This window comes from Hypomesus nipponensis, chromosome 23, assembly GCF_054491055.1.
Source record: "Hypomesus nipponensis isolate SF chromosome 23, ASM5449105v1, whole genome shotgun sequence".
Classification (NCBI taxonomy): Eukaryota; Metazoa; Chordata; class Actinopteri; order Osmeriformes; family Osmeridae; genus Hypomesus; species Hypomesus nipponensis.
In genome coordinates, this window is record NC_140383.1 from 15,080,512 (window position 1) to 15,093,960 (window position 13,449).

The 13,449-nt window shown below is 38.8% G+C and overlaps 1 protein-coding gene across 2 annotated transcripts in view; it reads left to right on the forward strand.

Annotated features, from left to right (window-relative positions):
- The window catches only part of LOC146234367 (uncharacterized), an 83,069-nt gene that overhangs the window by 24,278 nt on the left and 45,342 nt on the right, over positions 1-13,449 (forward strand). The gene's annotated exons all lie outside the window — the stretch shown is intronic.

The following is a 13,449-nucleotide window of genomic DNA, read 5'->3' on the forward strand; positions in this document are numbered from 1 at the left end:
TATAAAATTAGCTACTACTAGGACGAGTTCTAGCATGGCTGCCGCCTAAAAGACTAGGCGGTCTCACGGGCGACCTACACTCGCTCAAATTTCAAAGACTATCACGACCTAAATAAAAAATCCGAGATCGCTGTTCCACTCAAAATCGCTTTCTCTACAAAGCCAAATGGTTTTGATTTTTTGTGGGTGGTATTTTTCACTCGTAATCCAATCTCCAATTTGCGAGCTAGAAAGTATCACGTTGTATCCATGCGTCGTTGCTAGAGGCGGTCTCACGGGCGACCTGCACTTGCTCAAATTTCAAAGACTGTCACGACCTAAATCAAAAATGCGAGATTGCAGTTCCACTCGAAATCGATTTCTCTACAAAGCCAAATGGTTGTGATTTTTTGGGGGTGGTATTTTTCGCTCGTTATCCAAGCTCCAATTTGCGAGCTAGAAAGTCTATCACGTTGTATCCATGCGTCGTTGCTAACGTGTGTTGACGTGGTGACGTGCTAGCACAGATTACCCTTCGTCGACAAAAGGCACTTTGTCCCCACAAAAACGTTGTAACCTCCTAAACGGTGCAACGGAACGTAAATCCAAATACAAGCAACTCAATCTATATCAAGACGAAACTTTTGACACCTAGGTTGTCTATGTAGTCCAAATATTGACAACGTTTTAGGGGGGCAAAAAGAACTAGAAAAGGCTGTTCCTGCGAAACAGCAGTGAGAATGCTGAACCTGAATGGGGATAGCTGACCATGCTAAAAAAGCTGAAAATAGTGAAAATTTAGTAGAAAGTTATAAGCTGAATGTCTTGTGAACATTTTAAAGGTTGAATGGTGTCTCTATCTGAAAGTATGCTGAAGTAGTTAAGTTTGAAAGAGGAGGACTGAAAATATGCTGAAGAAGTTAAGTTTGAAAGAGGAAGCTTTTTTAATGATTTGAAAGGATTTACCATGACTATTAAAGGGAAAATAATTTGCACAAAAACCTTAACATTTTTTTTAGTATAAAAGGGAGAAATACCAAAACACAGCACATCTCCTGAAGGAGCTGAACGTTTAAAAAAAATATATATATACATATTTTTGTTGTTGCTGAAAATACAGAAATGAGAAAATACCCGAAAGCTGAAATGAATTTCAAAAATGTGTGAGTCACACAAAAGAGGCAGTGTGGAAGCTGAACTGCATGATCTAACAAAGCTAAGAGCTAAAATAGCCTACAATGCGGGAGAAGCTAGTCATAACAAGAATATTATCGTTTCAACAGCTGAAATTATAGTTGGGATAGTAATAGCAGTAGCAGATGTAGCCTACCATTGAGTGCATTTACTCGGCTTTCTTAGTAGGATTCAAACATACAGTAGGGCCGATACAAGAAGACACGGCGCCACTTTGTTGCAGAAGGATGATGGTGCAAGTTTCGTCCGTGAAGCATACAACGATTAATAAAAAAGAATAATGTAGACGTGTTTATTGAGTAATCGCATAACTAATTACACATGTAAACGGAGTAATTGTATTATTGGCATAAACCGACAATTGCTAGTAATCGGGTTTGATGAATGATGAACTTTATTGGTTCGTCGAGAATAACACAAATTTGCCTAGCATCCATACCTCAAACAAGTTAACCCAGACGCAAAACTACACGTCCAATCCCAAAAATACAGATATTTTCCGAGACCCAAGACTCTGCCAAAACCATTGATCTCCTTTATATGTCTCTGCGGTCAGAAATACGACTCTACATGCAGTTTCCAAAACGTGACCCAATTCTGCTTTCATGGTGCTTGTTTGTTTGGTTGCCACGGTGATGGTGCAGCTATGATTGCTAACACGCTGAGGGCAGAGAATAACCAACATTTACCTACCATCCACACCTCAAACAAGTTAACCTAGACGCAAAACTATACGTCCAATCCAAAAAATTAGGACATTTTCCGAGACCCAAGACTCTCCCGAAACCAGACATGTCCGTTATATGTCTGTGCGGCCAGAAATACGACTCTACCGGCAGTTTAAAAACACGTCTACTTTCGAAATTCTCTGACAAAATTTTCCCACCTCTCCATTGAAGTTAGTGAGAGAATTTGAAAGGCTGCTCTCGCTTCAAGGCTCAAAGCTGAAAATCTGTAAATGTGAGCTTTTTAATAGTTACATTGCCTGAAAGAGGACAAGTTTTCCTACATTTTAAGGTATAACTTGTTTCTGTAAGTTAAACTATATGAACGTCAGAGAAATTTGTTTGACAATTTAGTTGAATATCAGAAAAAGAGCAGCCAGCAGTGTGCCACTCTGCTGGCTGCTCAACCAAGAAGGAGCTAAATGTTTCATGTATTTAAAACTGTCACGATTGAAAATTGGCTGAATATTTGAAAAAGCTGAATCATTTGGGGATAGCTGAATGTCTTGTGAACATTTTAAAGTTTGAATGGTGTCTCTAGCTGAAAGTATGCTGAACTGGTTAAGTTTGAAAGAGGAGGAATCTTTTTAATGATTTGAAAGGATTTACCATTACTTTTAATGGGAGAATAATTTGCACAAAAACCTTAATTGTCTAAAAAGTATAAAAGTGAGAAATACCAAAAGTCATAGCCATCATCTCCTGAAGGAGCTGAACGTTTTGATACCAAAGTTGTAGGAATCGGTGAAAGTATGCAGGACTAGTTAAAGGCTAAAAAACGGCGGAAGAACTAAGAAGTTGATATAATAATAACTAGAAAAGGCTGTTCCTGCGAAACAGCAGTGAGAATGCTGAAAACCTGAATGGGGATAGCTGACCATGCTAAAAAAGCTGAAAATAGTGAAAATTTAGTAGAAAGTTATAAGCTGAATGTCTTGTGAACATTTTAAAGGTTGAATGGTGTCTCTATCTGAAAGTATGCTGAAGTAGTTAAGTTTGAAAGAGGAGGACTGAAAGTATGCTGAAGAAGTTAAGTTTGAAAGAGGAAGCTTTTTTAATGATTTGAAAAGATTTACCATTACTTTTAAAGGGAGAATAATTTGCACAATAACCTTAACATTTTTTTAAGTATAAAAGGGAGAAATACCAAAACACAGCACACATCTCCTGAAGGAGCTGAACGTTTGTTTTATTATACATATTTTTTTTTTATTGCTGAAAATACTGAAATGAGAAAATACCAGCAAGCTGAAAGCTGAAATGAATTTCAAAAATGTTTGAGTCACACAAAAGAGGCAGTGTGGAAGCTGAACTGCATGATCTAACAAAGCTAAGAGCTAAAATAGCCTACAATGAGGGAGAAGCTGAAAGCTCAACTGTTAAACAGAGAAGAAGTAGGCTAGCTAGTCACAACAAGAATATTATCGTTTTAACAGCTGAAAATATAGTTGAGATAGTAAGTAGCAGATGTAGCCTAACATTGAGTGCATTTACTCGGCTTTCTTAGTAGGATTCAAACATACAGCAGTAGGGCCGATACAAGAAGACATGGCGACACTTTGTTACAGAAGGATGATGGTGCAAGTTTCGTCCGTGAAGCATACAACGATTAATAAAAAAAGAATCATGTAGACGTGTTTATTGAGTAATCGCATAACTAATTACACATGTAAACGGAGTAATTGTATTATTGGCATGAACCGACAATTGCTAATAATCGGGTTTGATGAATGATTAACTTTATTGGTTCGTCGAGAATAACAGAAATTTGCCTTGCATCCATACCTCAAACAAGTTAAACTAGACGCAAAACTACACGTCCAATCCCCTAAAAAACGAATATTTTCCGAGACCCAAGACTCTGCCGAAACCATTGATATCCTTTATGTGTCTGTGCGGTAAGAAATACAACTCTTTTTGCAGTTTCCAAAACGTTACCCAATTCTGCTTTCATGGTGCGTGTCTGTTTGGTTGCCACTGCAATGGAGCAGCTGTACTCGCTAACGAGCTGAGCAGAGAGAACGACACATTTAGCTAGAATCCACACCTCAAACAAGTTAACCTAGACGCAAAACTGTACGTCCAATCCCAAAAAATTAGGATATTTTCCGAGACCCAAGACTCTGCCGAAACCAGAGATATTCTTTATATGTCTGTACAGTCAGAAATAGACTCTACCTGCAGTCTTGAAAACGTGTTCCTTTTGGTTTCCTGGTGTGTGTTTGTTTGGTTGCCACGGCAATGGAGCAGCTGTGCTCGCTAACGAGCTGGGCAGAGAAACACGAATTTAGCTGGATTCCACACCTCAAACAAGTTAACCTAGACGCAAAACTATACGTCCAATCCAAAAAATGAGGATATTTTCCGAGACCCAAGACTCTCCCGAAACCAGACATGTCCTTTATATGTCTGTGCGGTCAGAAATACGACTCTACCGGCAGTTTAAAAATACGTCTACTTTCGAAATTATCTGACGAATTTTACCCACCTCTCCATTGAAGTTAGTGAGAGAATTTGAAAGGCTGCTCTGGCTTCAAGCCTCAAAGCTGAAAATCTGTAAATGTGAGCTCTTTAGTAGTTACATTGGCTGAAAGAGGACAAATTTTCCTACATTTTAAGGTATAACTTGTTTCTGTAAGTTAAACTATATGAACGTCAGAGGAATTTGTTTGACAATTTAGTTGAATACCAGAAAAAGAGCAGCCAGCAGAGTGTGCCACTCTGCTGGCTGCTCAACCAAGAAGGAGCTTACCATTACTTTTAATGGGAGAATAATTTGCACAAAAACCTCAATTGTCTAAAAAGTATAAAAGTGAGAAATACCAAAAGTCATAGCCATCATCTCCTGAAGGAGCTGAACGTTTTGATACCAAAATTGTAGGAATCGGTGAAAGTATGCAGGACTAGTTAAAGGCCAAAAAACGGCGGAAGAACTGAGAAGTTGAAAAGCAATAGTGAGAATGCTGAACAGCATTCTCACAATAAAGAGAAACAGAAAAACAATAGTGAGAATGCTTAACAGCATTCTCACAATAATAATATATATGTGAGATTACAATGGTTTGTGCTAGCCGAAGGCAAGCACACCCCAATGAATTATATATTGTTGGAAAGCCCTATTCTCTCAAGCATATGGCTAGTCAAATCATATATTGCTATTAACTATTTTTTCATGGCAGTAAGGGGGGGAACACAGAGCGATAGAGAGAACCCGTTCTAACACTTCTAAATGTTTAACAGCAATTTTCTCAAAATGGCATCTAGCACACATGTCAAGCTAGACAACTCTTGGCTCATAATAGGTAAAGCTACACAATTTTACATACTGCTTTGTAATTGCAATATCTAGACATCTTCAGAGGGATTTTCAATTTGTTTATGTCAATCGCATTTTATGTGGTATTATATACCGAAAAAGAGTCGAAAACGTTGTTTTTTAGCACTTGTCAAGTGCATTTCAACATAATTAACTGAGAAAACATTTTGACAAAAGCCTCTGAACAATTCTAACCAATTAGTTATTGATCCCATTAAAATAAACCACAAATTTCTGATAATTAGGGATGGGTATCGTTAATTTTTATCGATATCGATACCATTTTTGAGACTGCTTAACGATTCGAGTCTTTATCGATACCACTATCGATACTTTTCTATTTCTTAAGACTAATACCAGTCATAATAAACCTAATCCGTTTTTTCTTAGACGTCTCTTTGTCCTCTCGCTTTCTCGTGAGTGAGCAGAATCACCCGTTTTTCTCCGTTTCATTTTTGGACAAAAAACGATGAAAATATTCAAATAAACGCAACGAGCGCATAAAAGAGCGCTTTTTTTAACGCACTTTTTTCATGGAATTGAAAAAATCGTAAGTTAAGTTTTACTTGGCCTATTTACACAACTCAAACACTCAAATGTAGCTTCAGGTCTGCACTATCGCATGAAATCGACGGCAGCCCTCTTAGTGTCTTTGTTTACATGCTTCGTGGTCCGAAAGCTGACCAGCGCTCTGATCACGCCGGCGTGATCGTCGACTCGGAAGAGTTAAGTAAAACAGATTTAAAATAGAACAAGGGGAACGTGTTGCTCTCAGGAAGAGACTGGCTAAAAGGAACAAATAGGCACAATGGATCCTGACTCTGGCTATATCTAAATCTGTCCACAACTTGGATGAGTAACTAGACTATGAGTAATTGGTTGGTTGACGAAGTGACATTGTCAAGCTCATCGACTTTATGAAAAGTTGAACACGTTTCAACAAAATGCACCTGATATAGCTAAATGACCAGCTAGCCACACCCAAACCTTCCTTATCTTATCCCTATTTTTTTCTGTCTCTGTTTTTGTTTAACACGATGTTTAAGCATCCCACAGAGCCATGCTTGCGTTGGCTATGTTTTGAATGATCAACAGTGAGGGGGGGCTTGTCTATACTCACACACTGTGCTCGTAAATAATTTTTGCAGTTCGCGCACACATCAAATTTTAGGGGCATATGCTAAATAGTTGCACTGTTGAGCCCTGAATTGGCTTATTATTGTCAACGACGGAGACTCGCTACGAAGTTGTGGTGCGCTCAGCAGAGGATTGTCCTGCAAAGGCAGCTGGAGTTTGCACCGTTGCGACTCGTAGACAGTCGAAGTACTGCTTTTTATCTTTATCTCTGATGCACAACGTTGAGGTGCTTTTTCATCGCAGTTGTTTCCCCCCTTTACAAGAAATTAATTTAGAACATATATTGCACTTTGCTTCGTCTTTATCTTTGGCTTGAATAAAATGTAGCCAAGCCTTTGACCGTTTCCTGCGTTCTGCTATCGTAGCTAGCAACAAAATGATAAATGAAGCCAGCTCGCTACTAAGTAGGTAGCGCTTGAGGCAATAACATTCTTCTTTGTTTAGTTTAAAGGCGGTTGGCAGGCTATTCAATTGTATTTAGTCATTTTATTAGTTTATACGTTGTTTGTGCAGCAGCGATTTGATTTAAATAACATTACTTATTTCTCGAGACATAAGTCAATGTTACATTATATTACTTGGTCTCGATAGCGGTATCGATAAGCTTGGACCTTATTGATATTCGGGTTTTGAGAAATTTGGAACCGGGTCCTTACAGAACCGGTTCTCGATACCCATCCCTACTGATAATATCTATGAGGTAGTTGCCGTGTTCTACATTGTATGCAAATTAGCGCATATTTAATGAGAAAACACCTTATTTGTAGGGCTGTTCCCGACTAAGATTTTCTTTGGTCGAACAAGACTCGACTAAATCGACTAATCGAACTTTGAAACACTTTTTGAAACACATTTTCACACACAAAAAAAACGTACAAACATTTTCGCGATCTGACTCAATGGCTGCTGGACATTGCAGATTCAGCCGCTAATAGCCTACTACTAATAAGACTCGTACCACCAGTCCTGTTGTAACCGAATTTAACAAAATATTGTTTGTTTAACATGCAAATCATCAGAGCGCTATAAAAATTGCAGCATGCGAACTTACGTAGAAGCTGAGTGGGGAACGGTGCAACAGAGAAAGATTTTGTTGTCTTGGCCGGAGAAGAGGATGTCATTCAATTTGGATGTGATTCTTATAATAGGCATATTCATTTTTCAACCCAGCGCGTTAGCATGAGCGAAGTAGGGCTAGGCCAACTTACGTTTTTCAGGTGGTAGGCTACGTCATATTCAAAGTTGAACTATGAAAAATAAACCGTTGTTGGCAGAGTTTGAATTCAAGGTTTTTTGAGTCACCCGGTACTTTGTAAATGTACTTTAATGCTGCCATACCACAGGTTTCTTTGCCATTTTGACTAATAACACCGACAAAGTAGGCTATGGCAAAGTTTGTAGTTCTGCAGCCAATTGTGCTCGTGCCTTTTGCAAAATACCAAAACAAAACAAAGCACAGATTAACGAAAGGGAAAACGGTAACACCTTTTCTTTTAAATTCAATATTTTTAGAGTTGCTTTATTTGTCTTAAATAATATAATCTACAATTTTGGTTGAACAGTTCGTTAATTCAGCAATGATGACACAAGCTGGAATCAGATCTCAAACTGCCCATATGGAAGCTCGACTAAAAAAATCTTAATCGACCAAGAGCTTATCGACCACAAAATTGACTAGTCGACTGAGTGGGGACAGCCCTAGTCATTTGCATAATTTATTGGGGGGAAACTAAAAGTCACAATACAAATATATCTTATATTTTGGGGTATATTCATGTGGTAAAGTTTCATTCTGATAGAACAGGATTTTTTTTTCCTATTCACCTGTAATACCTCCCCTTAAACAAACAACTTTTTTAATGCAATTTACTGTTGTGAAAATGTATATTTGAATGACGTTTCACTCGCACTGTCGTAAAGTGTTCACCTTGTTACTTTGTGTCAGGCTCGTTTTGTGAAGAAGTAATTTTCATGAACTGTGAACAACAAGAACAATGAATCACCTCAAACAATCTTTTGGTGGCTAAAAGTTTAATTATTATTTTATTATTATTATTATCAAGGGCGTAACCACGCATTCTTTGGGGGGGTCGTGTCCCCCCCAATATTGAGCAAATACCAATCTGTCCCCCCCAATATACAACAGAAAATATGTAAAATATATGTTCTGTTTTAATGAACCCAGTCAATGGATTGATCTTATGTCTTATTTATTTTCAATGTATTTCCGTTTGTTAAGAAAAACATAAGTATGTGAATCCCCCCTCCTAATTGTACACTTCTGTGATCCAAAAAACATTTTCATCAGTCAGTTGAGCGCAAAGAAAGTAACGTTAGCTAACTTGTTGGAGAGGAGTAGGCTAATGGAGGATTTGAGGTTACCTAAAAAGCAAGAACTTGACCAGCAGCCAAGCATATGCGTTTTTTTCCAGACAGTAAGTAACTTGATACCTAGCTAAATGCGTAAACAAGTAAAACCAGTAGCCTCATAAAAGCATGAGTCGCTGTTTTTCTGATAAAATGACGTGGTAACAATGCAGGCACTGCAATGCACTGTCTCTGAGAAATGTCACTATTCCTTTAGACGTGAATTCAAATGGTCAATGTAGTCCTTAAAACTATGTTCTAAATGTGCATATTTTCATAGGCCTATATAAATTGTAGGCAATGCACGTAACAACAAAACGTGTGCACTGCAAACTCGTCGCCTTTCGGCGAAATTCGAAGTTTTTGTTTTTTTCATCATTTGTGTGATTCGTGTAGATCTGCAATAAAAAAAGGGGGTTCCTCCAAGTAGCCTAGTCTGCGAACGCAAACTTTCATGAATATTTTTTTCAAGCTTGTTGTTTGGCCAACCAATCAGGGGTGCAACTACCCAGTGTCAAAGGGGTATTCAGCAACAATTTTGGCGCCCCCCCCCCACCCCCCCAAAAAAATAAATGTGTGCCGGACATCATCATGTATAGGCTTTAAATAATAAAGGTTTATTTTAAAGTATATCAGCCACTGTAGGCCTACCATAATTATAAATAATTATATATGTATATATAGCATAGGTATATTCAGGGCTCGACAAATTGTGGCAACCATATTGTGACAAGTGGTAACCCAATCATCACCCCTGGCAACCACATTATTGTAGCCTATTTTTTTCATGTACTTTATTTTCATTACAAATAAATCATCATTGTTGGCATTCGAGCATATGCTTTGCGGATGTTTAAATTTGCGTTCTGATTTGTTTACTACGTCCCCACTGTCAGACATAGGCTAATTGTTATATTTCCCACATGCAGGGTTTTGATACAGAAATGCATTTTTCATTTGCAATGGCAAGATTAGCTTAGTCTATAACAAAACATGTTAAATTATTTCGATTTGGCATTAGAACTAATCAGACTTCATCTGTAAGCAACCCCACTTTAGCTCACTTTAGCAAACACTAGCTAGTCTGAAAACAGTCTGTTAACATGAATATTTGCAAGTCTCCAAGTTTGGTAGAAAATCTATGCATGATTGCACACTGTGCATGATTGATGTAAACCAGAGTTATTGCATTATGTTTTCCAGATTCTTGTAATTTATTGTACATGCCACCTTATATTTTCCGGTTTTCAGCTCAGCAACCTCGGTTTAGCATATTCTAAACTAGCCTTAAACCCAAATTTGGCTGCTACATTCCCAGTGTTAGCAAACGCTAGCTAGTCTGTTAATATGAATATTTGCAAGCCTCCAAGCACAAACGTCACACTTTAAATCCTACCTGTTGCCTTTAACCATCCACTTATTTACTACTACTGTTGCATCCCTTGACATGTCATCTCCTTTTCCCTCTTTCTTTTTCAATGTTTAGCCCTAGACAACTGTTTTGATTTGTCCATCATTTTCCATAGACAACAACTCAATACTCGTAACTGCTCGCTCAGCGCTCACGGCGCCCCCGCTCCCTCAGCGCTCACGGCGCCCCCGCTCCCTCAGCGCTCACGGCGCCCCCGCTCCCTCTAGATGTCAAAATTCTATCTTATGAGATAGGGCGCCTACCCGAGCAGTTCTAAAATGTTTTATAACATTGAGGAAATGCAGAAAGCACAACAGCAGCTATAAATAGAAAATACCCCAAAAGATTTAATATTTTTAAATTTATTAATTTTTACCATTGCTTTGGCGCCCCCATGGTGCGGCGCCCCTATGCGCCGCATAAAGCGCATACCCACTTTTTGCACCCCTGCAACCAATGTCAACGTGACACGCACGCTTTTCATTTAGAGTCTTCGGGTCTGTAACTCCCTGAGCCCCAGACATGACTTCCAAAATTTGTGGTCACAAATTATAATTCGTGGCCACAAAATGCTATTTTGGGAATAACGACATAGCCTAACTATATTTCGGGCAGTTCTGCTATACCTGTGTGGGGCTACCCATAGCAAGCTACAGGTGCAGTCATGGACAGAGATGATTGTATTGTATTTTAGGCTGGTGAATGACCGTGGTAAAGTTGGTTTGAAGTTGGATTTCAACAGATATTTGGACGCCCAGTATTTTGTTATTTTAACCAGTGTTAGCACCGCTACCACCAGCCGCTAAGCCAATGCCTAAACAACGCGTATGTTTAGAGACCATCAACAAATTACACGTTTCAAAAGTCAATAGCTTCTCAACAACATGAACTAGGAGCGTCAAAATAATGTTAAACTGTTGAAGATGTATGCATTCATGCTGCAAAGCCTTTATTTTTTTCATTTTCATCTCAAGTTATTAAAAATTAATTCTTTATTCAAAATAAACCTTCAAACTTCAATAGCTTTTTGGTCATGTGACCTATAATCCTCAAATTCATTTGTGTTCACTGACTATGCATATATATATATATTATGTATATATTTTTTTATATATTCCCCGAGGAGTATGCCCCGGACCCCCGAGGGGGTTTGGATCCTTGTCACCTTTTTCACCCCTGATGAGTTTGCACCCCTGAAAAAATATGGGGAAGGATATTCATTTGGACCCCCCCAATGTCTAAACCATGGTTACGCCCTTGATTATTATAATTCAATCATTATTATTGTTTAGGGGTGGGAATCGTTTGGTACCTCACAATTCGATTCTTGGGGTCACAATCGATTATGAATCGATTCACGATTTATTTATTTTTTTATCAAATAAATGAATAAATTACATTACAGGAAAAAAAAAAGTTGACATTTGTCAATTGGTGTGAATCGCTAGAAGACAGAATCGCGATTCAAATGTGAATCGATTGTTTTCCCCCACCTCTATTATTGTTGTGGCGGTAAACGGCTTACTGAATTCCCTTGATTGACGGGTCCTTTTTCTCCGTCTCTCCAGACTAGACTATAGTTCAGGCAGGTGTGCAGTCTCTGAAAGAGTACCTTGGTTGGTCTTATTCATCTTACAAGGATACTGAATATAACCTAACTAGCGCCTCAGGCTTGTGGAGTTGGCAGTGTAAGAAAAGCCTTAGGCAGGCTGCCTTACGGTGCGTGTCCACTACAGCGGAGCGGGCGGTGCGTTGGCGTCGGATTCCAATTCATTGTCAATGAAACCGGGCGTTCAAGCTCGCGTACGCACCCACAATGCCCTACACGAGCGTCAACGCCTGGTTTCATTGAAAATGAATTGGAATCCGACGCCCACTCGCCGCCCGCTCCGCTGTAGTGGACACGCACCGTTAGGCAGGCTGCCTTAGCCTTTTCAGTGCAGGAAAAAAACCTGGTCTCATATTTTACAAGTGCCATGCCCCAACACAGAATAGTTTTCTGTGATGATTCACTCCAGTCAGAGAGAGAAACGTGAACAACACTGGAAAAAAAGTAACAGTATCGGCCATGGGCGGGGGTGGCTTCTGGGGCTTGAGCCCTGAATGTTTTTTCAAAAGCCCCGAATTTGTTAGGTTAAACTTTGGGTTGTCATTTTCGGCTAACTTTTTAATTATTTTTCTCAACATTGCAAAACAATTCACAATTTATGAAACAGAGTGGGCTATCGCAACAGCAGTGACGTGTGCAGTCAGAATCGACACAGGAAAGCAACAGGAACGCAAGTTATGTCCAAGCAAAAAGCAACCGGTGCACAGGTGTGCAACATCATACCAGTAAAATGAGCAGTGGAATTGTTCTCCACTGGATCTAACAGTGTGCACACTAAGCAAGGTTAATTATTATAATTATTTAAATCCGATGATGTCTTATGGCAAGCCGTTTTATCATTTAACCAATGAATTCTTGATATCAAAAATTCAAATTCTTGATATCAAAAATACAATTCTAAGCTTTTTTAGTAAGTATGACAAGCCATTTTATCATTTAACCAATGAATTCTTGATATCCAAAATTTGAATTCTTGATATCAAGAATTGCATTTTGGATATCAAGGTTAAATGATAAAACGGCTTGCCATAGTCTGTAGAGTTGAACGCAATCACCAATGATTTCTAATAACTTCATTAACACTTCAAACACAGAAAAACACAATTTTTTTAAGGAATCGCATTTGAAATAACTCTGAACTATTTACGACTGCTATTTCGAGTTCAGAAAGTCTTCTGAAGTTCAGAACAAATCCCAGATGAGAACTTTCATCAATGCGAAATATTGTCCTGAATCCAATTCAGAAGAAATTCCTTCTTAAATTCTTCTTAACTGCGTTCGAGAATGAGGCCCAATGAGTCCAATGTAATGTTAATGTTACATAAAGCTCAAAAAACAGTATTGCCCTAAAATTATTGCAAACAAAAATTCCAAAGTAGGCATGGGTCAATGGGATTTTGGTGGTGTATTATGTGCTGTTCCACTATGGAAAGCCATATGTGCCAAAACCACTAATTTTGCATTTAAATTACACCTTTGGCCATCAGGGGAGTCAGATGGCTGAGCGGTGAGGGAGTCAGGCTAGTGTTCAGAAGGTTGCCGGATCGATTCCCCGCCGTGCCAAATAACGTTGTGTCCTTGGGCAAGGCACTTCACCCTACTTGCCTCGGGGGGAATGTCCCTGTACTTACTGTAAGTCGCTCTGGATAAGAGCGTCTGCTAAATGTAAATGTGTTGCAACTATCTTAAGATTACATAAATTGCCGTCTAA